At 39.7% G+C, this 24,330-nt stretch overlaps 1 protein-coding gene and 1 long non-coding RNA gene across 4 annotated transcripts in view; both read right to left on the bottom strand.

The window, feature by feature from the left end:
• The window catches only part of DSCAM (DS cell adhesion molecule), a 443,293-nt gene that overhangs the window by 338,228 nt on the left and 80,735 nt on the right, over nt 1–24,330 (bottom strand). The window lies entirely within an intron of this gene.
• Nucleotides 6,970–22,423, bottom strand: LOC135410373 (uncharacterized). Its single transcript, XR_010428651.1, has 2 exons — nt 14,031–22,423; nt 6,970–12,773 (listed from the first exon to the last, which is right to left on the bottom strand). It is a non-coding gene; the product is annotated as an uncharacterized LOC135410373 (long non-coding RNA).

Genomic DNA, 24,330 nt, shown 5'->3' with positions numbered 1-24,330 from the left:
ACAGAATAATCGTGGGTGAACATTTACTTCCCCTGGCAGGCACAAACAGAGTTTTAGCCACACTTTCTGTGCTGAAGAGTTGGAAGGCAAAGTCAGAGTCATGCTCAAATTAAGATTTGAAATCCCTGATTTCACAGTGTTCTTTCTTTAAATAGGGGTGCAGTAGAAAAGATCACAACCACAGCTTTGTTGCAAAACTCATCCATACAAGCACCTCACCACTGACTGACTGTCACAGGAGAACTTGGGGAGTGAGGAGATAAAGAGTAAAGATGCTACTCCATAGGTCATGTTGCTTGCAACTGATTTGGGGAAGGTTTCAATTGAGAAAAAAAAATGTGGCAACTAAATTTGATAGCACAGACCAGACCTAAAGCATATCAAGAAAGGGAGGTATCACACCTTTTTCATACCTTAACAGAAAAATGAAAGCAAGGTGGTATCCTTGAGTCAGCAAAGCCACACAATGTTATTCACATGGTATTTCTGAATGACTCACAGTGTTCTCTGTCAACCATATGGGAACTGGTATGCTAATGCCTTCCCTGGAAAATGTCTGGGTAAATACAAATATGTGCCTAAAGAAACACAGAGACAGCCAAGCTAAACAAAGTCCATTTTAAAGGGCAAAGTGTATTCCATATTTCATACAGGGCTGTGGATAAGTAGGAAGGTTGACATTAGATAAAGATGCAAAGCTGGGAAAGGATCCTCAGCTTCAAAGGCAATGAGTTCCTGGGAAATTGAACACAGAAACTGGATTATACAGCTGAGGACTCAGCTGAGAAGTCCCCAGAATTGGAAAATTGTCTTTCTTTTGATTATTGATATATGTGGCTGATTTAATAAAAAGAATCTGAATGATGCATAGAATTGGAGCCTCCTTGTACTCCCTATCTAGTACAGAATAAATCAGCTCTCAAATATATTTCATATGGAGAGAGTTGAGCAAGACAGACAAGGTTAACTGAAGGAAAAAAAAAAGGCTATCAGGTAAATAACACATCCTGACTGAACTGATGGCAGAAAATAGGAGTGTGGTGGATTTATGGGTGGATTTATGTAAGTATTTGTCAGCAAGAGTGAATCTGGTTGACTTCCCAGAACTACCACAGTACAAATAGGAGACCTCTTAAACTAGCCTGCTCCCATTAATATCCCATCAGGGACAACTGTTTGTGATACCATCATCCCAGGCATGCAAAAGGTAAAATAGAAAGGATGGAGTACCACACATGTAAATACAGGGGTATCCAAGCCATGTTCTCTGTGAGAACTTCCAAAATTTTAGCTGAGTAAACCCTGTCTGCAGCTTGCTGACATTTCTTCCTACAGTTTCCAAACCACACTCTTCACCCCATGCACCTTATCCCCTTCCCACTGCACACTCCAGAACAGTCAATTAAAGGCCCACTGAACCCCCACCATCACACATGAACTTCCATCTTAGACTTTATACTTATATTTGAACTATTTTACGAGAATATCTGCAGGTAATTCAGGGACAAGAGTTTACATTCAGTTCTAGAAGCAAATCTAAAGTTCACATCACTGCAGTGACCTCATGTATCTAATTGGTAATGCAGTGACAAAAACATTTGGCACAGTGAATACAAATCATTATTTCAAGCAAAGAATGAGGATGCACTTTGTTTAGAGCCTTCTTGAAATTTGTAAGATTTAATTATGCATTTCTACCACCGAGCAGTACAAAATGTTCTTTAAAGCACTTCAGAGGTTTGTTAGGGTTGTAACCAGATCACAGGAACTGTTCAAACTCCAAGTCAAATGTGCTGGGAATGTCTCAGACTCCTGGTGTGGTCAGGAAAGAACTGAAAGGAAAACTGCTTTTTGCTGCCTCATCAGAGGCACTGCAAAACATCTATAAAGGCTCTCTAGTCCTACCCAGATAGATTTCAAATAGACTGGAAAATTCCACAGGAACAAGGTCTGCTTTTGGGCCCTGAGGTATCCCCACCCAGCCTAAATCTTATTTTTAGAAAACCTAAGCTCCCTCCACTCTGTATGAAGCCTGCTTATCCAACTCTTCCATCCATTTTGATGGATGTATTTAGGTCTATGTGACTAAACTTTGCCCCTTTCTGTCCAAGGAAGAAGGAAAATAACATCATTTACGTACCTGAGGTGACACAAACTGTCACAGTCACACATCAAGCCTTGTAATAGAGCTCAGTGCACATTTGCATGCTGAGTGTAATAAATATCATGAAACCTGGAAAGTTCTGAACTCAAACTACAGCTTTGGCCTAAAAGGTTTGCAGGAAAAACAAAATCCCTCAAGATAATTCTGTCAAAACTATGGTGCTGCAATTTGTCACAATCATGCTTCGTTTTAGTTCCCTATTTTTTTTTTTCAGGTAAAATGTCTATTTTCTTTAAACTGGCACCCAAAATAAAAAGAAACCCAACTAAACAGCAGCAACAAACAATCAAACAAACAAACCCAATGAAAGAAAACAATAACAGCAGCATATGGAAAACACCTTCATTAAGCTACAGGTTCATAAGTTCAGCAGCTATGAAGACAACCTATTTCTATTTATTTAACTGCTATTCTGAACTGCAACCACAGCCACTGACTGTCCAAATCAGTCACATCAAACTCAGGCCACTACATGGTGCTCTCAGGCTGTTGCTCATCTGCAACCAAAAACCACTGCTGTTTTTTATTTGTTTTAATTACTTCTGCTTTCACTGTTTCCCAGGTTCATTTCTACTCACCCCCTTTATGTTCCAGTGATGCCACCAGTCCCTTCAGCTCCACAGCCCACTGATGACTCTGCATTTCCGTCTGTTTTCCAAAGTTTCTGGGCACTCCCTGGTGTGCATTGAGCACAAAGGGACTGTCACTTATTCTATCAGTCACTGGGCTGTCAAACAAGCTGGAGATGCATTATTTTTTTAATACCTCCCCAAGCTGACATGATTGGACTAAATTGCATTATTATGTAGTTCAGTGCAAAAAGATGGCCTGAACAATTCCTGCAGTTTCCTCCACATGCTTTTCAGAGGGCAGGGCAGTTTATTTTTGCAATATTACCACCATCAATTGCCTGTGTCTTTTTTTTTTTTTTTTTCCCAACATGATTGCTTTAGGAGAGCTAATTCTGATATTAAATATGGTCTTCCTGCCTGCCTGTCCTCAGGGTAAAGAGAAGTCAGGAATGAAGCATGGTATTACAATCAAGGCTGACACATGTACAGGGCATGACCTTCTCTGGGCTCTCAGATATTGTGACTTCCCAAGCCAAAGAGAGAGAGCAAAGCCAAAAGGCAAACATAAGAAGCACAGAAAATGTTTGATCACAACTCAGTGAAAGAACGTTTTCTTCCAAATATTTCTGAAAAGAACAAAATTATTATTTTCCAGAGAGAACAAATGAGCTGCAGGACAGGACAACACATGTACACTGTCACATTCTGTGGAGTTCATCCTGCTTTCCAACTTCCATGCAGAAATCACTGCCTGAAAAGGATATTTCAGAGGTTTGGCAGCACTTCTGAAATCCAGTTTACAATTTACCTTCGGAAAAGCAGAATGAGGGGAGGATTCTCAGCCCCACCCCTGCAGAACACTAGTGCACATCACAACAGGAACTATTTTTAATATAGCGTGACAGATTGGACCATCTCTTCTCTCTACAAAGCTTTCTTTACAGCTGACATGGATAATACATCAAAACCAGTCCTTGAGAAGTTGTTCAGTCTAGGACAGAAATAAGGTTATTATTTTGAAATTAATTTTTTTTGCACAATTTATGCATCTTTCCACGCTCGGACAATGAATAGACAAACGTTTACACACAGAATTAAACACCTCAACCCATGGAGAAAGGCAGAAAATCAGGAGCCATTGGGAAGGGTGGGGGGTATGCAATAAAAAGAAATATTCTCAGAAGCAAATATATTAACCCATGGGAGGGTGACATAAGTGTAATTATTTCCATGTTCAATGCGTGTTTCTATATTAAACTGACATATTTAAAGTTTTTAACAGCATTTTCCTGTTTAACGATAAAAATTCCCCTGGCGTCAGTACCCTGGACAGCAGCCACGCCAGAATTCTTTTTAATTCTCTTTTAAAGGGAGACTCGTTGCTCTGAGGAACAGGAATAATCATCTGTGTCAGCACAGCTCACGGATTTACCCCAGTGATCGAAGCTCATAATTTCTGGCTGTGCTACAGCACATCTTTCTGTAAGTCACTGCACTTTGACATAAACACTAATTGTTAAAGGATTGTTTTCATTGTGAAAACCTTGCATTTATTCCCACTGTCACTGTAACTAGCTCCGGTTTTATCACCACAGTCCTTCTAGCCACTGGCAATACTTACCAGCTGTGAACAAATAATTTCTGCCTTGATGAGCAGTAAGAAGCTGAAGAGTAAACTCCTCCAGTTCTCTCATTTTGGGACAGTTTTTTTCCAAAACTCAGATCATATTCCGGACTGCCTCAGGCATTTCACAATCCAGAATACAGAATTAAGCTGCACGTTTCACCAAAGCTAAAAGCAAAAATATTATCGTGTTTTCAATTCTACTTAATATTCACCTAATCCCATGGCAGTTTAATAATCTCAGCACACCAGTGCAGGGCAGCCTGCGTGCACACAACTCCAGAGCACATTCCAAGTGAGCCCCCATTCCAGCCTATGTGCTGGACACACATCCTTTGACCCCAACAGCACAGTCCTGTGCTCAGTTATGCTAAAGCAGCCCACCCATCAAACCAAGCCTATTTTATTGGGATATCTTTGTTCTATCTGATTTTGATCACCATTGGTATTCTTTCTTCCAAAAGTGATTAGTTCCATAGCTGGCAGCATGGATGCCCCAACCCTGGAAGTGTTCCTGGCCATGGATAAGGCCTTGGACAACCTGGTCTAGGAGGAGGTGTCCTTGCCTGTGGTAAAGGGGTTGGGACAAAATGATCTTTAAGGTCCCTTCCAACCTCTCATCATTCTATGGTGTAGAGGCCTGGGAGATGAGGGGCTACTGGGTATGTCTCAAACACTGATATCCAAACAGCCATCCAGGAGCCATCCAAGGAGTGTTGGTAAGAACACACTGTCACAAAGGACAGGATGTGGACAGAGAAAGGGCCATACCGAGGTAGGGCAGCACTTTTCTGGGACACACATCCTTGTTTTGGCTACTGGAGATAAGCACAACACAGTAAAGAGCAAGTGCAGGGATGAGGTCGAGAAGTTGGCATGGATTGTAGGGGGGGGTTCAAGACCACTCAAGACCCCTGAAGCCTCTGACACACTTCCAGAAAGGTCTGGAAGAACAGACTGTGTATGAGAACTAATTTGCATAGAAAGCAAGAAACTTCTCTCCAGGGTAGAGAAAACTTATCTATTAAAAGGTACCCCGTGAAACCCTGCTGTGTGTCCCAGGACCCTGGACATCCTATCAGTTGGATGAATACTGGAGCCAGCACTGGTGATCTATTTCTTTTCTCTTTTCTTTTCTTTTCTTTTCTTTTCTTTTCTTTTCTTTTCTTTTCTTTTCTTTTCTTTTCTTTTCTTTTCTTTTCTTTTCTTTTCTTTTCTTTTCTTCTCTTCTCTTCTCTTCTCTTCTCTTCTCTTCTCTTCTCTTCTCTTCTCTTCTCTTCTCTTCTCTTCTCTTCTCTTCTCTTCTCTTCTCTTCTCTTCTCTTCTCTTCTCTTCTCTTCTCTTCTCTTCTCTTCTCTTCTCTTCTCTTCTCTTCTCTTCTCTCCTTTTTCTTTTCTTTTTTTCTTTTTTCCTTAATTTCTCTCCTTCTCCCTTCTTTCTCTCCCTTTCTATCTTTCTCTCTCGTTCTGTCTTTCTTTTTCTTCCTTCCTTTCTTTCTTTCCTTTTCCTCTCTCTAATTTTCCTTTCTCTCTTCCCTTTCACCATACTCCTTTATTCAAAACCCACCACCACGTCTTTACACTATAAAATAAGGGATTAATCACACCAATTTCCATCCCAAGTATGTAATTTACTAATAAAACACTGTTTCTTCTGCAGACCCTCTGAGTTTTGTCATTCCTTTCGACCACAAGCATCCACAAACTTTGTGTGCTCCCCTCCCCTTGAGGGTGGCACATCACACATGGCAAATCCTCACTAGTTTCCATTCCTTGGGCTATCCTAACACACGGAGAAGGAAGCAGAGCCCAAATTCTGCCCTCTCTACTTGACCCTTAATGTTGAACCCAAAGGTGAAGGAATATTGTGGTACATATTAATTTCAGGTGTGGCCTGGGGGTGGTTTTTGTAATCTAGTTAATGAAGTTCTGTGTAGTTTTTGTATGCTGATAAATGTTTTTAATTACTTTCATGGCACTAAGTCGATTACTTAATGTTACAGTCCATTATCACATTACTCCTTTTCTAATGTTGAATTTAAAAAAAAATAAAGGGGAAAAAAAAAAGAGCAGGATCAGATTTTCTGACAAAATATACTTTTCATAAAACTGAAAATTATGTTGCCATCTTTCAGTGCTTTGGTTTGGGGGTTTTTTTGTTGTGGTTTTTTTTCTTCTGTCTTTTTTTTTTTTTTTTTTTATTCCCAGATCAGCCTGTCTGTGATTCAGAATGGAACTGGCAGTTGGCTAATACATTTTGAATTAGCATGAAATTAATGTTCTGTACTATATTTTGAGGGAATGAGTAAATCTGATTAGTACCAGACCTCCCTATCGTACCCTGCAATTGCACTTTGCTGAAAGCTACAACTGTATCTGGAGTATAAACGAGATGAAACTTATGGAAGTGATCAGCAAGTTATGCAGAACTACATATAATTATCTATTAACTAATTATAGCAGGTTTTGAGTCAGAAATATTATTGAAGGGGGAAAAAAAAGCAGGTCATCTCAAGCATTGGAATACTCCAGTTAATTTTGGAGGGCTGAAAGCACTTGCTGAAGGTCAAATTTTGAAGTCACAATGTCTGTCTGGAAAATAAATTTAAAAAAAAAATTATTTATAGCTATATATACACTTGGATTTATAGAAGGCAACTATGTTCCTTCACTTTTACATGATACATTTTGAGAGCAATTCTAAACCTCTTCCTTCTTCACTGCTACATCTTTAATGGAAATTTGGTAGAGAGAAAACTGATCTTTTCTTATGTCAACATGATACCAAAGCAGGATTTTGCTGGGGCCTTGGATCACTCCTGTTTAGAGGATAAATTTGTGCTCAACATATTCAAAAATTTCCCAAGACCTGAATGAAGGAATTCCATTCTCAGTAAAGCAAATAAAAACATTTGCTCACATAAGTAATTTGTTTATAAAAGCTTAAATGTCACTTTTAAGGTTTCAGCCAACTATAGGATGAGGAGCATTTTCCAAAGAGCCAAGTAATTGCAAAACTTTAATTTTCACATCAGAGCTTCTGATAAATCACTAATACATTGCAAGGAGAGTAAATCACAAAGGAAATAATTATAGAGGCAATGTAACAGGGCAAAAAAATAATTATAAACCTATATTTTATCATCAACAAGGGTCCAGCAAGACTTCTGCTGGAACTCAGATGTCTTCATTCAACCTTAAGCTTTCTGTCCAGTTTGATTGGATTTATTTCTACTCATTCTTCTGCTGCAGCCAATAAACAAATAACTACTCAGCCACATAGGAAACACAGAAACACTTCCACAAACAGACTTTTGGGTTTCCTATTGTCAGTATATTCATGACACTGCTGCCTAAAAGCAAGTTGAGATTGGTGTCCTTTGTACTGCTTGCTGTACACACATGTAATGAAAGGTGGTACCTGCCCAGAGAATCTTAAAAAGAAAAAAACAAATAAATAAAAAATAAATCAAAATAGAGGGGAAATAGAGACAGAGAGCAAGGCAGAAACAAGGCAAAATTTAGAGAGATATAGAGGGCCTCTCTCCCAAACAAACACACAGAAAGCCAAGGTTAATCCTAAAAATATAATCAAGTCTCAAAACTTCTGGTCAGTGGTTTTGTTCAGTAAAAAGTTCAATCTACCACTACACATTTTATTAAATTTCAGTATGAGGATAAATTTGCAAAAAAAAATATATATATATATTTTAAGGTTTTCATTGACCTTATTTCCCCCCTTCTCTCCCCCAGCAAACTTCTGTCTCGGCTCTCCAGAAAACAATTGTCACAGTTCATCTACTTAGGTTTAAAAATAAAAACAAAAATTGGCAAGTACACACTCTGTATTTCCCAAGAATCAATATGGCATTTCAATTTAGCAAAAAATGACATGATGATGGGTTACAGAGAGATGAAATAAAATCATATTGCTCAACCTAACTTCGTAGGACACCCTGGGAATACTGCATGAATCTTCATATTCATGAAGCTTAATTATAGCAAAATAACCAATCTGTAAAATACAGCCACGTTCAAGTGCTGATTTCAAGACTAAAACATGAACAAAGAGAAGATGTTTCCCAGGAGATGCCTCTACAAGATGTGCAGAGGCACAAATGTAAGCAAAAACCAAATAAGACAGATCAACAGATCCTATAACATGGAAGAACTAGAGCAGAAGTCAAGGAAAGAATTAACGTAGCTTTGGGAATTAAGAGAGTTTAAAATATAGTATAACCTGATGGCATAAAAGGTCTGCAGCAGCTGCACTGCTTGTTACCCGGATATCACCAAAAAAACCACCAAAGTAAAGCATAAAACAGAGATTGCAAAGCATGAGGGGACAAAGAATATGCATTTCTTTGCCAGGAACAATAGCAAGAGGTCACATGCTTTTCAAAGTCAATTTTCAGGTGCTACAGAAAAATATTGTCACTAGACAAGTGATTTCAAGGAAAACCACTTGGCGAGGATGCACAGTTACCTGCAAGGGCTGGCAACTGGCCACAGTCCCAAAAGTTTAGGCTCAATTTCTCCACAGTAATCAGTAAAAATGTTACATTCAAACCTAACTCCATAATTCATACATCTCTGGGCAGAAAATGTTTTTAAGTAGGGAAAATCTAAATAATCTCTTTGAGGCACTTGAGGTCCTAGAAAGGGACAGGTACAGAAGATTTGAATCTGCATTTCATTAACCTGTGGTTAACAAACTGAATTTGTTGTTCCCCTAAGGCAGTATTTCCACCTTGCTTGTTTTGAAAGATGCCATTCCTTACCCACCTCCTCCAGCAAATCCTCAGGCAGATTAACATAAAAAGTGATTGTCTGTACAAAAAAACTGTGAAATATTTAGAGCTACTTTTCTAGTCCTGTGAACATCCCTCAAATCCCTCCTCATTTAGAATGTAACTAACAAACTATTCCCCACGCTATTATAGATAGGGCAATTTCAGAAAAGAATTACACACCTTTGAATGAACAAAAAATCCCAACTAATGCCTACACATCAGAGAGGTGACTTGTAAGGACCAGCCATAAATCCTATAATTTCAGAAGGGACTGGAAGTAAGTCCAGCACGATTCAGCTGCTGGCAAGGTGTCTGTAAGGTGCATCCTTGCACTCTCCTATTTCAAAAAGCACATCAAGAAGCAGAAGATAATTGAAATTTATCACGGGGGGATAATTTCCCACAAAGAAAAAAAAAAGAAAAGATCTTTCTCTGGAGATTGTTTGTTCTGCAAGTTCAAAATATAAAACATATCCCAGGTAATTATTAAAATATAATGGTAGCAGTGCAAGGGAGAAAAATAGTGGTGTTGTCTCAGTGCCAGCTCTGGCAGGAAGGGAAGAATGTTTCCACAAGAAAAAGTGAGGGATCTCAGTCCTGAGTCCTCTGTAGAGCACTGAGCTTTTTCATAAACCTTGCTTTCTATTGTGCTTGATGAAATTTTTCACAACAAATATACGCACAAAAATGTTGCTTCCTAGGCCCAGGCAGCTTTTGTTGCACAGAGAGCCCAAGAACTGCCTTCACTAAAAATTCAGAGATGTAAAAGTCTTACGGCTTCCTCAGGAGGGGCAGGCACTGATCTCTTCTCTCTGGTGACCAGTGACAGTGTCTCAAAGATGCATATTTCAGTGTAAGAACCCTCAGAAAAGTCTGCCAAATTTAAGTCTGTAAGCACACTTGGTGTCTCTACCTGCATTTTTTTGTCACTGTCCCCATCAAAACAAAACAGAACTGATACACTTTGGCATCAACATTTTGTTCTAAAAGGAGGCCTGTCTTGAGGCCACCTGCATTTTTAACCTTTATTTTACTCTGGTGACCCTACCACAGTAGCATTTTACCCCACAATGGTAAAAGTTTGAACACAGAAGCAAGAATTCAAGTCAGAAACGAGGGATTGACTAACTGCCAACAACCACTGTGGTGTAGAAGAGGGCTTACAAAGTGCAGAAAACGCTGACTTTTGTGGAGGTAAGAAAACAGAAACTTATTTTTCTTATGCTGAATGCACTAAAACATGCACCTATTACCCATCCACTCTGTGTGGGACCACAAGCTCACCTTTAAAATTAATTACCTTGAGCCCCTTCACACCTCTGATCATTTCAGTAAACTCCTCAACCCATTTGCTTTCTCCACCTGAAGATCTTTCCATCCTAAACCTTTCCAAACACATTGTTTACAGTCCTGGCTGGAGTTTCCCTTTTCCTGTCCTCAGCTCAGACACTCTCCCTGCTACCTTCTCACCTTGCATCCAGCTGAACCTGCCCTAAGCAGTGGCCCCTCATCCAAAGTTTGGAGCTGATGTTCCTTCTCCAGCTTTCTTCCCTCCCCAGACACCTCCAACTCAGGCACCATGGTCATCTTTGTAAGGGTTTTGTCCTCTCTTGGGCTCTGCAATCCTTTCTGCCCTAATACCTCCTTCCACTTGTCCTTCAGAGACTCCTCCTCGGCCTGACACGTGCGGATATTCCCACAAAATCTGTTCTGGGAAAGAATTTGCTCTTCTTTTGAAACTAAAGTGCAACTGGAACACCTGAGTTGACTTATTCAAGGCAAGAGGGCATCAGGGCTAAAAGTGCTCCATGGTTTGGGGAAGGGCTTTCCTTTCTACACAAAATATTGCCATGATTACACGTCTCTGACTGCTGCCCCCAGCCAGAGGGAACCAGGAGAACCTGTGAGGTCCAGGGACCTTTTTTGGGTCCTGGGGATTCCAGCTGTTACTTCCATTCCTGAAACAGAATCCTTGAGTTGCCACTGTTGTGCTAATTAGTTGTGCCTTTGTAACAACAGAAGAGCACTGCTTAAACATAAAGCACCTCTAGGCTTTTTTCTATTTATTATAAGCACATGAGATACTCTTATTTTTAAGTTCATAGAAGGGTGGCTTGCAAACCACTTCTGATTAACTAAGTAACACAAGTCAGAAAAACGTTTTCCCCTGGAAATGAGATTTTTTAAAATTTATTCAGAAGCTCTAATGCCCAACCCAATGTCTTTCTTAGAGTTTGCATATTTCTAAGTGGTAGGTGGAGTTTCGCTTTTAATTCATTTAATTTAGTCAGTGATGTATTATTTGGGGCAAAGTTTTAAGATTATATGACCTCTCCAATGGCATATCTTTATGTTTCCCACTTTTTTTTCCCCCCAGCTACAAGATTTTTATCTTCACCCAGGTATTAGTGCATCACATTTTTAAAAGTCCTCCAAAACCACCTACCAACACACACTCCTCTATTCCACAGTTTAATTCAGCATCAAGTTTTTACACTTTACCAACATCCTGAGCAATGCAAAAGCTGTACTTCCACCAGTTTAAACCTTAAAAGGGAAAAAAATGTCAACTACGTATATTTTGAAACACAATGTATAATGAAAATATAGGTCACAAAGCCTATAACTTCATTACCTACACATAGCAAGGATGTTTTGGGATGCTTGCAATATCTATTTTCTATGAGATTTTAGTTCTCTAACTTCAGACACTGGGGGGAAAAAAAGAAAAGAAAGCCCCAGCTTCCCCAGCAGCACCTGTTATTGCAATGCTAATTTTCATTTAAATATAAAAGAAATAATAACATTTGCATTTAAACTGCAGAGATTAATCTCTGAAAGGCCAGAAATTAAGTTATTTATCTTTTGGGGGGATTTTATAAATCCCTGTCTCAGTAGCAAGTGATGAACAGAAACAAAACAGACTAGTTCTGGTCTCTGGTTATTAAAATTTTTTACATCTGCAAACTAGGAGACCACAATATTTATGATTATGAAACTGTTCCCACAGCAGGCAGTAAGAGGGGCTCACTACAATATAAATGGAAAAGTGGGAATGGTTTCATCAGTGCTTTGAAAAACAGAGGGGAAAAAAGACAGACGGACATCTGCCTAAGGAGCCAGAGAAACTAGAGGAGACTTATGGCTCAAAATAGGTTTCAAAATGGGTCTGAGAAAAAGAAGTGCAGTTTTGAAGAGCATGATATGCAGGAAGACATTCAGTGTTAGATACCAAAATCAATCAGTTGTGTTCAAATCTAATCCTTTGCAGTTTATTGCTTTAGTTGAATATATGCTGATAGGGCACACAAAGGTTTTCCTTCAGTGTGATAAATATTTTGTGAGGCTCACAGGAAGCCTGATATCTTTTGTACATCTCAGCCAGGGGAAGAATTGGAAAAAGCAGATTTTGATGCATATTGTAAAAAAAAACGACAAAAAACAACCTTAAAAACTGATGTGTTTATTTGGCTTTGTAAGCAAACTGAACAAAAATTTGATTATTCATGCAGCTGCAATAAAAGCCCAGTTACAGACTTGTTTCACCTATTACTAAAGAACCAAATCAGTCATTGCCACAGCCAGTTCTATTAAATGCTCAAGTACAAACTTATATTTGCCCTGTTGTCGTGGTTTGAACCTTGTTTTCCCCAGAGGCTGAGAAAAGTGGTAGACCCCAAGGGGTGGAAACCTCTGGAAGTTTTGAAATTCTACCCAATGGACGCTCCTGCAGAAATGTAAACATATCACAACCAGACCGGAAGAGAAGAGTTGTAGTTTGGTTGTTGAGGAGAGGTGGCCATGTTGTAGAGCCACGAGGAAGGGGCTCTAAGCCCCTTGGGCCCTCTGGGGCCTCCCAGCCTCTGGCTGGGGGCTGCAGGGACCTGGAACAGCATAAAGCTGGGCTAGGTGCCTGTAGTTATGTCGGGAGATGTTCTCTCCATGGGCGCAGAGCAGCAGCCGACACTGGCCGGAGAAGGTGGCAGAGAGCCAGAGATAAGACCTGAACTGAAGAAGCAGCAGAAACAACATGCAGCACCGGAGAGAAGACTCCTGGAAAGGGAGGAGAAGAAGAGAGCAGCAGAGAGACAGAGTTTGGGGTAAGAGACTGTACCAGATCCCCCAAAAAACTCCCTTGGAGACCCTCTTGGAGAAGAGGGACATGGACTCCTATTTTAGAGGAGCCTTGGAGTATGCAGCACGAGAGAGAGAGGAGCTGAGAAGCTCAGAGACGTCCTGGAGCCGGACCGGGACGGCCAGATGGAATGCAGGGGGAGTTGACCTTGGCTCCCCCCCCCTTGCACTGCTGCCACGGTGGCAGCCTGAGAGGCAGTGGCACAAAGGCCCTGCAAGAAGGAGCTGAGTCTCCTGGGATACCAGACCGTCACGAAGACTCCCCTGTGTCTTCGTGATATGACGTGGTGAAACGACCTTGTCTGGGGTTACGAAGTCCACGGAAGACCCCTCGGTTGAGGCGATGGGGCCGAGGGAATTTGATATCTCCCTCGTTGAATGCTGGAAGAAAGCCAGCTATCAGCTGCTGCATGTGGAGAAGACAGACAGACTGCTGCCTCAGAAGATGCTGCTGCTGCTTAAGGACTGGAAGGGATCTGTCCTTCTTTCCCTCCTGGACTTTTATTTGGAGGGGAGAAGAGATCTGGTCCATTGTAAATACTATATGTCATGGTAGAGATAGCTGTGATCATGTGTATAATGTGATATGGTATTTATTTGTACAGTCATTGTAATATATTCCCTTTCCCCCACTTTGAGTCTGGTGTGTTTTGTCTGGAAAAGCCCATCTCACATTGGGTTGAGATGTGGGAGGGGGGATGGAACTAGGGAATTGGATTTCGGGACTATCTCAAACCATGACACCTTTCTACCAATACACAGACAGAAAACAAATTGTAGCTGTAAAAAAAAAATAAGTTATCTTTAAACAATAAGATTTTCAAAACTGCATCTGTCTTGAACCAGAAATGTTTTGGTGTTGAAGGTTTGAGCTTCAGAGGAAGGTTTTCACTTATGTTCAGAGAATGTTTTTACAGCAAAAAAATTTGATACTAGTAATTTGCTTATAAAACCTCTCTAAAAACCAATTTCATCCATTTCTGACCAAACCTTCCACGGAATGAACACAACAGATTTTCAGTGGCACCACAGAGGAGCTAAATCATAAAGTCATAGAATCATGAGATGGTTTGGGATGGAAGGGACCTTAAAGGACATCCAGTTCCAACCCTTTGCCGTGGGCAGGGACACCTTCCACCAGCCCAGGTTGCTCAGAGCCCCATCCAGCCTGGACTGAGGTTTCTAAAAGGTTCCTTTCAAACGAGGAACACAAAGCAGGCTGCAATAAGCAAATCCATAAAATGAACTGGGAGCGTTCAAAGAGATTTAGATATAAAACCAAGAAGCCTGTTCTAAAGGAATTCTTCATCAGAAGGGAAAAGAAAAGAAAACAAAACCCAGGCAACAAGGAACTTTCTCGGTGTCAAAAGACTACTTTAAAAGGGATGTAAGTAACGATCTGAAAGAAATGTCACAGTGCAGCACATTCCCAAATATTTTCTGAAGGAAAAAGAAAAATGAAAAAGAAAAGTGAAAGAAGAAAAAGAACACTTTTTTTTCCATTTTTCCATTTTAAAAATTTAGAAATCTGCATGAACTGATTGCATGGCAAATATCAGAAAGCTAGAAAATAACACATTTTAGTAGGGCGAAATACTGATTAGGAACTATGAACTATTTTTTAATTCTTATTTTTATTGAGATTAACAACACAATACAAATATTGTGAATTAATCAATAATATAGTAGTAACTATAATCATAAGCAAGCTGGACTGACATTCTGACCCATGTTCAAATCCAGGGGAGAACAGTCAATATCTTTAAGTGAAGGGCTTTTATCTTTTAGGATATTTTTTGAATATTAATGAGAAGGAACATAACTTCTAGAATCCTTTGCAATCTAAAGCTAGAATAAGAAAACATCAAACTAGTGTTCAAATATTCTTAATGTTCAAATTATTTTAAATTCATATTCTAGGTAATTTATATTTTAATCTTTTGGGGAGCATTAGGTGATTAGATTTTTGGGTAGCACTCACAAGGAGTGAACACAGTACATACAATTAAAAGTAATTCTGGGGGGGAAAAAAGCAACCACAAACCAAAACAAAGAAAACCACCAACTTCAGCTCCTGCATTTTGATAAAACAGGCTGCTATCCCTCCTCTCCTCCCTCCCCCTCCCAAAACAGACATGTCAAACTTGAATATCTCTTGCTTTAGGCAATAGACTGATGGATGGTATAACCAGATGTCCTTTGCTTATCATTAGACAAGACACACATTTCTCTGACCTCCACGCTGAAATATGTTCCAAATTCTGCTTTTTTTTTTTTTTTAAAGCAAAATTCAAAGATAAACACGTTATATGAAGCCACTGTCTACCTCTGTGTATGTTTTGTTTGCACAAAACCAGCCAGAGTCTCGTTTTTTTAAATATGGGAAAGAGATTTTCCATTTTTAGACAATTGCTTGGAAGGCACAACCTTCTGCTCACAAGCAGAACACGCCAGTGACAGTAAACCACAGCCAGAAGGCAATAATCCATTTACAAAGGGCAACATAAAGACCACACTGTCCCCATTCATATTCTGGTGCTGTCACCTCTTGCTGAAGCATCTCTCCAAGTAGAGGTTTTTCAGCAAGGAGCAATTAATAGGAACACTCTCCCATTCATCTTTCTCTCCTCTGCCTTCCCTTTACCTGTCTCTGTACACACACACACACACACAGGTCACAGTCCCACGGTGCTCAATCTTCAGTAAGGTAATTTTTCTCAAGGTCTGCTCAGCAGAGCAAAGCTCCCTTCCTTCTGAAGGGCAGGCAGCTTTTGGGCTGAGAGATGCATCAGCATGTTGTGTTTGCTCCTTAGACAAAAAAACTACAGGAGAAATCCCAGAGGAACAGCGGAGGACAACACACCCGATGCACCTGAGACCTTGGTGGAGCACAGAGAAATTTCTTTGATGGTCCTGATCCGGACCAACCATCACACAGCAACTACACCTCAAGTGATTATCACCTTCCACAGCAACAAACAAACAAATAAATAATTAAATTTAAAAAAAGCAGATGTGTGCACTGCAGATTCCCAGTGCCATGTGTGATGGTGGAATGCAAACTGTTGCTAAATCCTCCCCAGGGCTCTCCTGTGCTGTGGGAAAACAGGGAGTGAGGCCAAGGATGCTCAGGCCCTTCTGGCAGCCTCTGCCCCAGGCAGTTGCCTCATTTGCTGAAGCCCAGAGACTGGTTTGTCTCATCAGAATACTGTGGTGAATAATAAAATGTCCCCACGTTTCCTAGAGGGAGAAAATACCACTGGAATTATTTTCCTCACACAACATTGAGAAGTTTCGCGAAACGAGGCCACTCTGCTCATTTTCACTCTGATTAATAACCACGGCTTTAACACGAATCTTAAGCACTTGAGGAGGTTTTGTGATGCATCTTTTTAGGTGAAATTGGGCAAAACAAAAATAAGCATCGTGGTTTTTACACGGGAAGAAATGGTTGACATTTCCAGTAAAAAAAAAAACAGGCTACATGGGGATCATCATTAAGGTTATATATTAGCATGGCATTGCATCCAGACCAGGCAGGCACTTTGCTGAAATCTTCATTATACATCATTCTCTTGCTCTTTTCTGTCCTCCTCCTTCCTCTTGTACATAAGCAATGTGAATTTTCCTATCAGTGTGAATGTGATGTCTGGTCATGCACTAACTAAAATGCAGCACACGCTGTAAAGAGGGAGGAATCCACACATCTGTGGAAGGGGAAGCAGTACCAGCAGCTCTAAATCTGGGTGATTCAGTCTTTTCCAAGACAAAACAACTACGGAGGTCAAGTGAATGTTTTGCTTTTAAAATGGAAATTACCCACCCTTTGAGGCAAAATAAAAGAGCTATGCCTTTGCATAAAATGGGAACTCTGCAATAACTGCCTTGCTTCACAATAGGGAAGCCAGGTGGCATACTGGGTAACAGCTACAACGTTTTCCCAAACTGTCATGGTGGCATTTTTTTTAACCATCATCCTTCAGAACAAGTCATATTTTTTAAAATATATAATAATTGAACACATAATAGAGCAGTCAGTGGTGACAATCCAATGAAAAGAGGATTCCATTACAGAGCAACTTGCTTTTAAAAACATCCGTAGAGAACAGAATATTGAGCTGCTTCACATCAGCAGCCTTGAATACACTTTTTCAGTGACCTCTGACACGTACTGGGGTAATTACTTTACTCAGTTTTTAGTCTTAATCAGTTCTGTCAACAGGTATCATATTATAGTGCTTTTTATGTTCCTGTCTAGTCACAACATTTTCAGAAATTTGGTGTGAAATCAAGAGAAGTAAATCTATTAGATTAGGAACACTACAGATAAAAATGTCAGGTTCCTTAACTGACATCTGCAGTTTCCCTACAAGTTTTACCAAGCAATGGTAATACAAAACCTACAGAGTAGGTTGACATTGGATATTAGAATTAAATTCTTTACCGTGAGGGTGAGGAGGCCCTGGCACAGGTTGCCCAGAGAAGCTGTGGCTGCCCCATCCCTGGAAGTGTCCAAAGCCAGGTTGGATGGGGCTTGGAGCAACCTGGGCTAGTGGAAAGTGTCCCTGCCCATGGCAGGGGGTTGGAACTGGATGATCTTTAAGGTCCCTTCCAACCCAGGCCATTCTATGAACAAAGAGATTTATGACTATTTATGACTTCTCATGTGCAAGAACTGCCAGTATTACCTGAAGAATAAACTACCAACCTCTAAATTGAGGCCCACTGCTCCCAATGTGCCTTTCTCTCTTTCCCATTCCTGATTTTTATTTTTGTAAGGAAACAATATTCTTTCCTCAGAGAGCAGAATACTTTTTGGGGGGAACATCATCCAAACAGCCAGTCAACTTAGAACAAGGTAGATGAAGATTAAAATCCAACTCAACCAGGCAATTTTCTTCCTGATCTAAGTGTTTTCCACTTTAAAGACATAAGGCAAGTTTCACAATTTCACTTCCCAGGAGTAAGCTTCTTCTATCATTATGGGAATTTCCAAGGAAGACACACCCATCTACAGGGACAAACACATTTTGACCTGAATTACTCAGTATCTCCCAAAGGCTCCTTATTATACACTGAAGGAACATGCTGCTTCCCCTCAAACTGGCAGGTAAGCATAAAAAGTGCCCCAAAATAAGCAGCTGTGTCATCCATTTAGGATTTGAGGGCCAGTGACAAACAGCTACAGCAATAAAAATTGCCATTTTCTGATCTGTGCATTGCTAGATCTCCAACCTGCAGCCAGTGTAGCTCCATACAGGATGTTTAACAGGTGGAAGGCAAATTGAAATATCTGATTTATTATCTTTATTTACAGGCTAAGGCTCTTCCAAAAGCCTGGGCATCTACTGTCTAATAATTCAACTAAACTGGATGTTATTAGTCATGTTACCCACAAGGTCAAGACATATGTAAAACCATTTATAAACAAAGAAAAAGTCATCAACATTGAATGTTTTCCAGGTTGCAAAAACTTTAAATCATAGCTTTCTGTTCCTGCTGCAGCTCTTTCAATTAGTATCACAAAGTGTTTGTTTTCAGAAATGCAAGTCATTTAAGTCCCTTCAGTCATGGATGTCTGTGGTCTTTCACTGTTCCTCCCGTAAATCTCAGACAATCAATTCAAAAGGTCAGTGCTGATTAAAAGAAATAAATTATATAGAGAGACATTTGTTAGACTTCAAATTACTCTTTCATGTCTTCTGAAACAGTATTTATTTGGGAAATGTGAGTAATTAAAAAGAGAAAATAATGAAAGCGTGTAAGGAGGAGCTTCCAAAAGTCCAATTCCAAATATCTTAAATGCCTTTAAGCTTGGCTCTGTCAGTCTGCTGTGTCCTAAAACAGGTTTTAGGCTGCAGCCACAGAAACAAGTGGTCATCTATGTTTAGAGAGCACAGTGTCAACAAAACACAGAAGTTACCCTCTGTCTCAAAGAGCTGAGGATTTTTCTGCAGTGTTCACAAACCCCTGAAATGTAGATTTAGGTTTGACGTTTTCCAAGTCAAATAAGAAGATGGAAAAAATTAGTATAGCTCCATTTTTCCTTAATATGCCTATTTTCTCCTCTTCACTCAGTTAAGCTTCTTTCATATAATTCCTTACTTTGCTTGTATTGCATTTTGCATTCTTCAGGCAGATTGATAAATATTATAAGAATACATAGGTGGGTGCAAATGAGTACCAAGATAAAATAGGTGATTTCTTATATTTTCATGTCTTAAAATATTCAAAGTAAAATCCAAAAAGAGGTAACAATCGAGACAGAGCAGAATCAAACATAAAACACAAACTTAATGAGAGAAATATTTGGAACACAAGGCCTAAAATCTGTACAAAGGGGGCCTAGATGATGTTTACATACCGAACGTTAAACCTAGCAAAGCTTTGAAGCAAATTTGATGTTTTCTCTATGCTCATGCAAAATGGAGACAGCACTTACTGCATTACTACTGCACAAGAAGAGATTTATAAAGGAAAAGGGTAAAGCCTTATGTGAGAGATAAATATCATTAATATCATTGCAGTACAGCAATATTCTGACTCTCCTAACTCCTAGACACAACTATCTGTTTTCTCCATAGTTTGCAAAGTGTATCCTCAAAGACAGGAATAAAGAATGAGAATGCTGATTTGCTTCGCTGTGACATTTTAGTATCCTTTGAGCCACCGAATGATGCTTGTGATCTATCAAAACAACATTTTCACGTTTTCACAAAGTCGACGTTGTGTATAGATCCAAGGAGTTATCTGCACTTGTGTCCAGGGGTGGCAGGGAGAGGGAATGGCTACTTTTTTATCTTAAGTGTGCTAACTTTTACAGCCATTTCAGTTACAGCAGATCAGATGAAAAATTCTGCTTATTTTCAGAAAAATTGACTCGCACTCACTGCCATGACACGAGGGCCAAAGCGTGGAGGCGTCTGAGGCAGCTCACTGAGTATGAAAGTACATCAGAGTTTGTGGCCTGGTCGTTATCCTGGATCTCAGAATGACAGAATAGAATCATAGAATCATGAAGGTTGGAAAAGACCTCCAAGATCATCGAGTCCAACCTGTTCCCCATCCCCACCTTTTCCCTCAGCCCAGAGCACTGAGTGCCACGGCCAGTCCTTCCTTGGGCACCTCCAGGGCTGGGGACTCCAAACCTCCCTGGGCAGCCCCTTCCAATGGTTGGCCACCCTTTCAGTGAAGAAATTATTCCTGATGTCCAAGCTGAACCTCCCTGGGCATCCCTTGAGGCCATTTCCTCTCATCCTGTCACTTGTTGCCCAGGAGAAGAGGCAGATGAAATGCGCTGATTTTACAGAGCAGCAAGAAGCAAAGTTTTGAATCAGCTTGAAAAAGTTCTTTAACACGACTCACAACTCATTTGCTTGAGTCTGTGCTCTTTAAGTAATGCAGTACTTCGAGGGGATGCATGAGTTTCAGCATTTTTAAACTAAATTTTATTATTTTGGGGATTCTAAGATACATGCCTGCTGGTCACTTTGGGTGAAAAGTTGTCAGAAAATGGGACAGAACCTCATGTTTTAGCTCCTTTTTTTCCATTCCATTCTGACTGAGACTGGCCTCCTCATCCCTTTGTTTAGTAATTCTAACACAGGTGTGGCAGTGAGAGATTTTCCAAATATTTAAACTTAGGAAGCACAAACTGATGCTATCAGGCAACAGCACAGGGCCACCACAGCTCAGTAAGGGAAATAATTCACAGAAAGTTCTCTTCAGCCCCTACCCAGCATTGCTCCTTGCTCTTCCTCCCAGCCACAATGTACACCCAAAGGGGGAGATAATTTGGGTAATAATAATATGGTGATTTTTATTCCAAATTCTCCCTCTAGCCTTCAGTTATGGAATGCAACAGAACATGTGCAGTTTTCTCTTCCCATCCCTGTCCCCTTCACAGCTTCCTTTTCCTCATTTGCAGTCATTATGCCATTTCTAAAATTTCCTTACTTGGGGCGTGATTTTACAACAAATTTAGTTTAAATTCAGACTTTTATGCTAACATAAGAGGTGAATTACACTGTGGGAGAGGAGACAAAAAGGAAATGGGGAAACTTTTTTTTGAGAATGTGAACTGTTAAATATTAAAGCTCTTAATGAAAAGGTTTTACCTGGAAAACAACTCTATTTGAATCACCTGCTCCTCTGAGCCTGCGGCACTTTTGGCTTGACCTCTTCCCCAGTGTTTAGAGAAACATTTTCTCTCCTTTTGGGAACAGATGGGCACATTTGGACTGTGTCAGAGGCAGCTGGTTATGCTCAGACCTGGCCTAATTGCTCTCTCCTTAGTGTCTCCCCAATGTTTTCTGAGGAAAACTAATGAGACACCTACTACAGTGTGGGATAAAGTCACTTTATTTTGGCCTACACATTTTGCCACATTTTCCATTCTGAACTTGCTTGTTCTATTCCTTGTTTTGAAAAGCCACTTCACAAATAATAATAAAGCTAAACCTCTTTTTCTTCCTCTGCCCTTCCAGTTTCCTGCTCCACTCTATTCCCGTGGAATACACTCATACAGCCAGCCTAGACTGCTTAGAAGTTCCCATCCATATTGACTTGCAAGCCAGCAGATCTTCAGTGGCCCAAGAGATTGTTTGTTGTTCAAATTAAAATAATTTAGAACCAAGTTTCCACCCAGATTATTGCTTTTTAGGCATCTACAAACTCCAGAAGGGAAGAATTCTGAACACAAGCATTAAATGCTGCTCCATAACAACTGTCAAGTAGGCAAAGAGAGACTGTGTGAAGTATTAGAGAGGGAAGGGATTAAAATATACTCCAGATGAGAATCTCCAGTGACACAGTGCATCAGAAAGTCCTTAAAAATCCAGTAACCAAGTCACCCAGACATAGAATTGTGTATTCCAAAGTTCCTCATTGGATTGAATCCAGTGCTGACTTGCCCCTGTGATGTGTCTGAGGTTAAAAATGCCTCGTGTACTCAGCTTAACAGGTTCCCATGAGGGAAATGCAAAATTAGCATTGATTTTACTTAAGAAGAGCATCTCAGACAAATGGTGTCACTAAAAGGCTACACACAAAGTTTTTCTGAACTCTGGCAATTTTGTTCCATAGAAAGTATCCTATCTGGATGTGACAGAGGTGTTTGCCAGTGTCCATATGTTAATTACCTCAAAATACTCACTATTCCTTTTCCCAAAACAGGAATTCATGAAGGAAAGTGAAAAATAAGTAGCATATCAAAAAAAAAAAAAAAAACAAAAAAACAAAACAAACACCACTGCTAATTTTGGCAATGGAACCAAGCAATCAACCAAAAATCATGCAACCTCTTTATCCTAAGAAATATTTTTTTCCTAGAGAATTACATGGGTATTTTTTAAACAGTTTTCACTTTTAAATGAAAAGAGGAAAATACTTAATTTTGAAAATACTCTGGCTTTTTTGGCATCCCTTGCAAGCTTCTATTTATTTGTTTGTTGTGGCTGAAATACGACTTTTTCAATAGAAAGAATAATTTTTAGCCAAAAATATGTACACATTTTTCCTCACAAAATATTTGACAGCAAGGGATATCAACCATTAGAGAGACAAAAAAATTATCTTCTTCAAGACAGTAAGGAGGAAGAGATTTTTTGATTCCAAATGCAATTAATTTTCATTAATTTAAACAACACAAAGGTTTGGGCAGAGGGAATTGGAAAATTTAGGGCATTCATAATTACGGTCCTCTTTTCCTGTGGTTTCCTTCCAACAATTTATTATCAGTATCAGATGCAGTAAGAAAATAAATCTGAATGAAAGCGACACAGCAAAGGCAAAACACTTCATCTTCTCCCAGCTGACTGTGGTTCTAAGTCAGGTTTTACCAATCCCACCTCTCCCACTGAGCTTCACCTTTTCCATCCTCACACAGGGAACTCCAGACCGAGGCAATAAGAGCTGCACAAGCAGAAATCTGAAGCAGTGGTACGTGGGTTTATTATAAATAATACGTGAATATTAATAATATTATGTAATATATAAAACATTCCCACCAAATTATCAAGGGTTCCAAACTTCCTTCACACTTAATCTCTACCATTTCATATTTTAATACTTGGGAACAAACACAAAGCATGAATCCAAGTAAAGGACTGTGTTTTAGGAGATCCTCCCTGTTTGCAGGAGACTCAAGGAGAAACAGAGCAAGTCTTGAAGCTTCTTTGCTTTTCAGTTTCCCCCTCTATGAAATGAGTGATAATTCTAATTAACCAAAAGAGGCTTTGGGTTTGGCATAAAGAGAGATCTCAAAATAAGCAGAAATAAAGGTTTCCTTGATTTTAAACAGAGCTCATGATACTTAATTTCTTTAGCACTTAAAAAAAAACAAGTCAGCTCTAGAAAGTGCTATGAATAACCATTGAGAAGGATGCAAAGAATTCCTAATAATAAACAGAGCTCATGCAAGAAAGGAGAAAAAGCATGAAAGAAAAGGAAAGCAAAAATCCAGTGAATAACTTCTTTTTCTTAAATCCCTTTTGAAAATGCACAGAGGATCTCACAAAGTCTCACTGGGCCACTGACATTTAGAGGGGTTCTCTTTTCCTCACTCCTTCCATGGAAGTGCTGAATGGATGCTGTGACACAGCACACATTATCCTATCACTGCTTATTTATGGAGGCACTTTTGCTTCCCAGCCCTGAAATTGCTTTTCAGCAAGTCATAAATGTCCACTTTGAAAAGCAGATCAGTTTTGCTTCCCTTGCTCTAACTGAATTAATGGCTTGTTTTCAGAAAATAAAAAAAAAAAAGAAATCATGATATCCAATACTCTTACAAACTCAAAAAAACCCCATTTCAGTAGATTAAAAATTATGCAGATGATCAATCACCTTATTTCTCTGGATTCTTCCTTAAGACTTCCCCATTTAAATACAATACAATATTAGCATTTATTATTTTCCTGCTTTCTTTTGTTCCCCTGTTTTGTTTTCCTAACCTCTCCCCTCACATCGGCAGCTACTTCCGTATTTTATTACAATTAGGAATTCATTGCAAAGTATTTCAGATAAATACATTGCAAATGGAAAT

Source organism: Pseudopipra pipra, chromosome 2 (genome assembly GCF_036250125.1).
Source record: "Pseudopipra pipra isolate bDixPip1 chromosome 2, bDixPip1.hap1, whole genome shotgun sequence".
Taxonomy (NCBI): domain Eukaryota; kingdom Metazoa; phylum Chordata; class Aves; order Passeriformes; family Pipridae; genus Pseudopipra; species Pseudopipra pipra.
The sequence above is the reverse complement of the archived record's forward strand: the minus strand, read 5'-3'. Positions and strand labels throughout refer to the sequence as shown.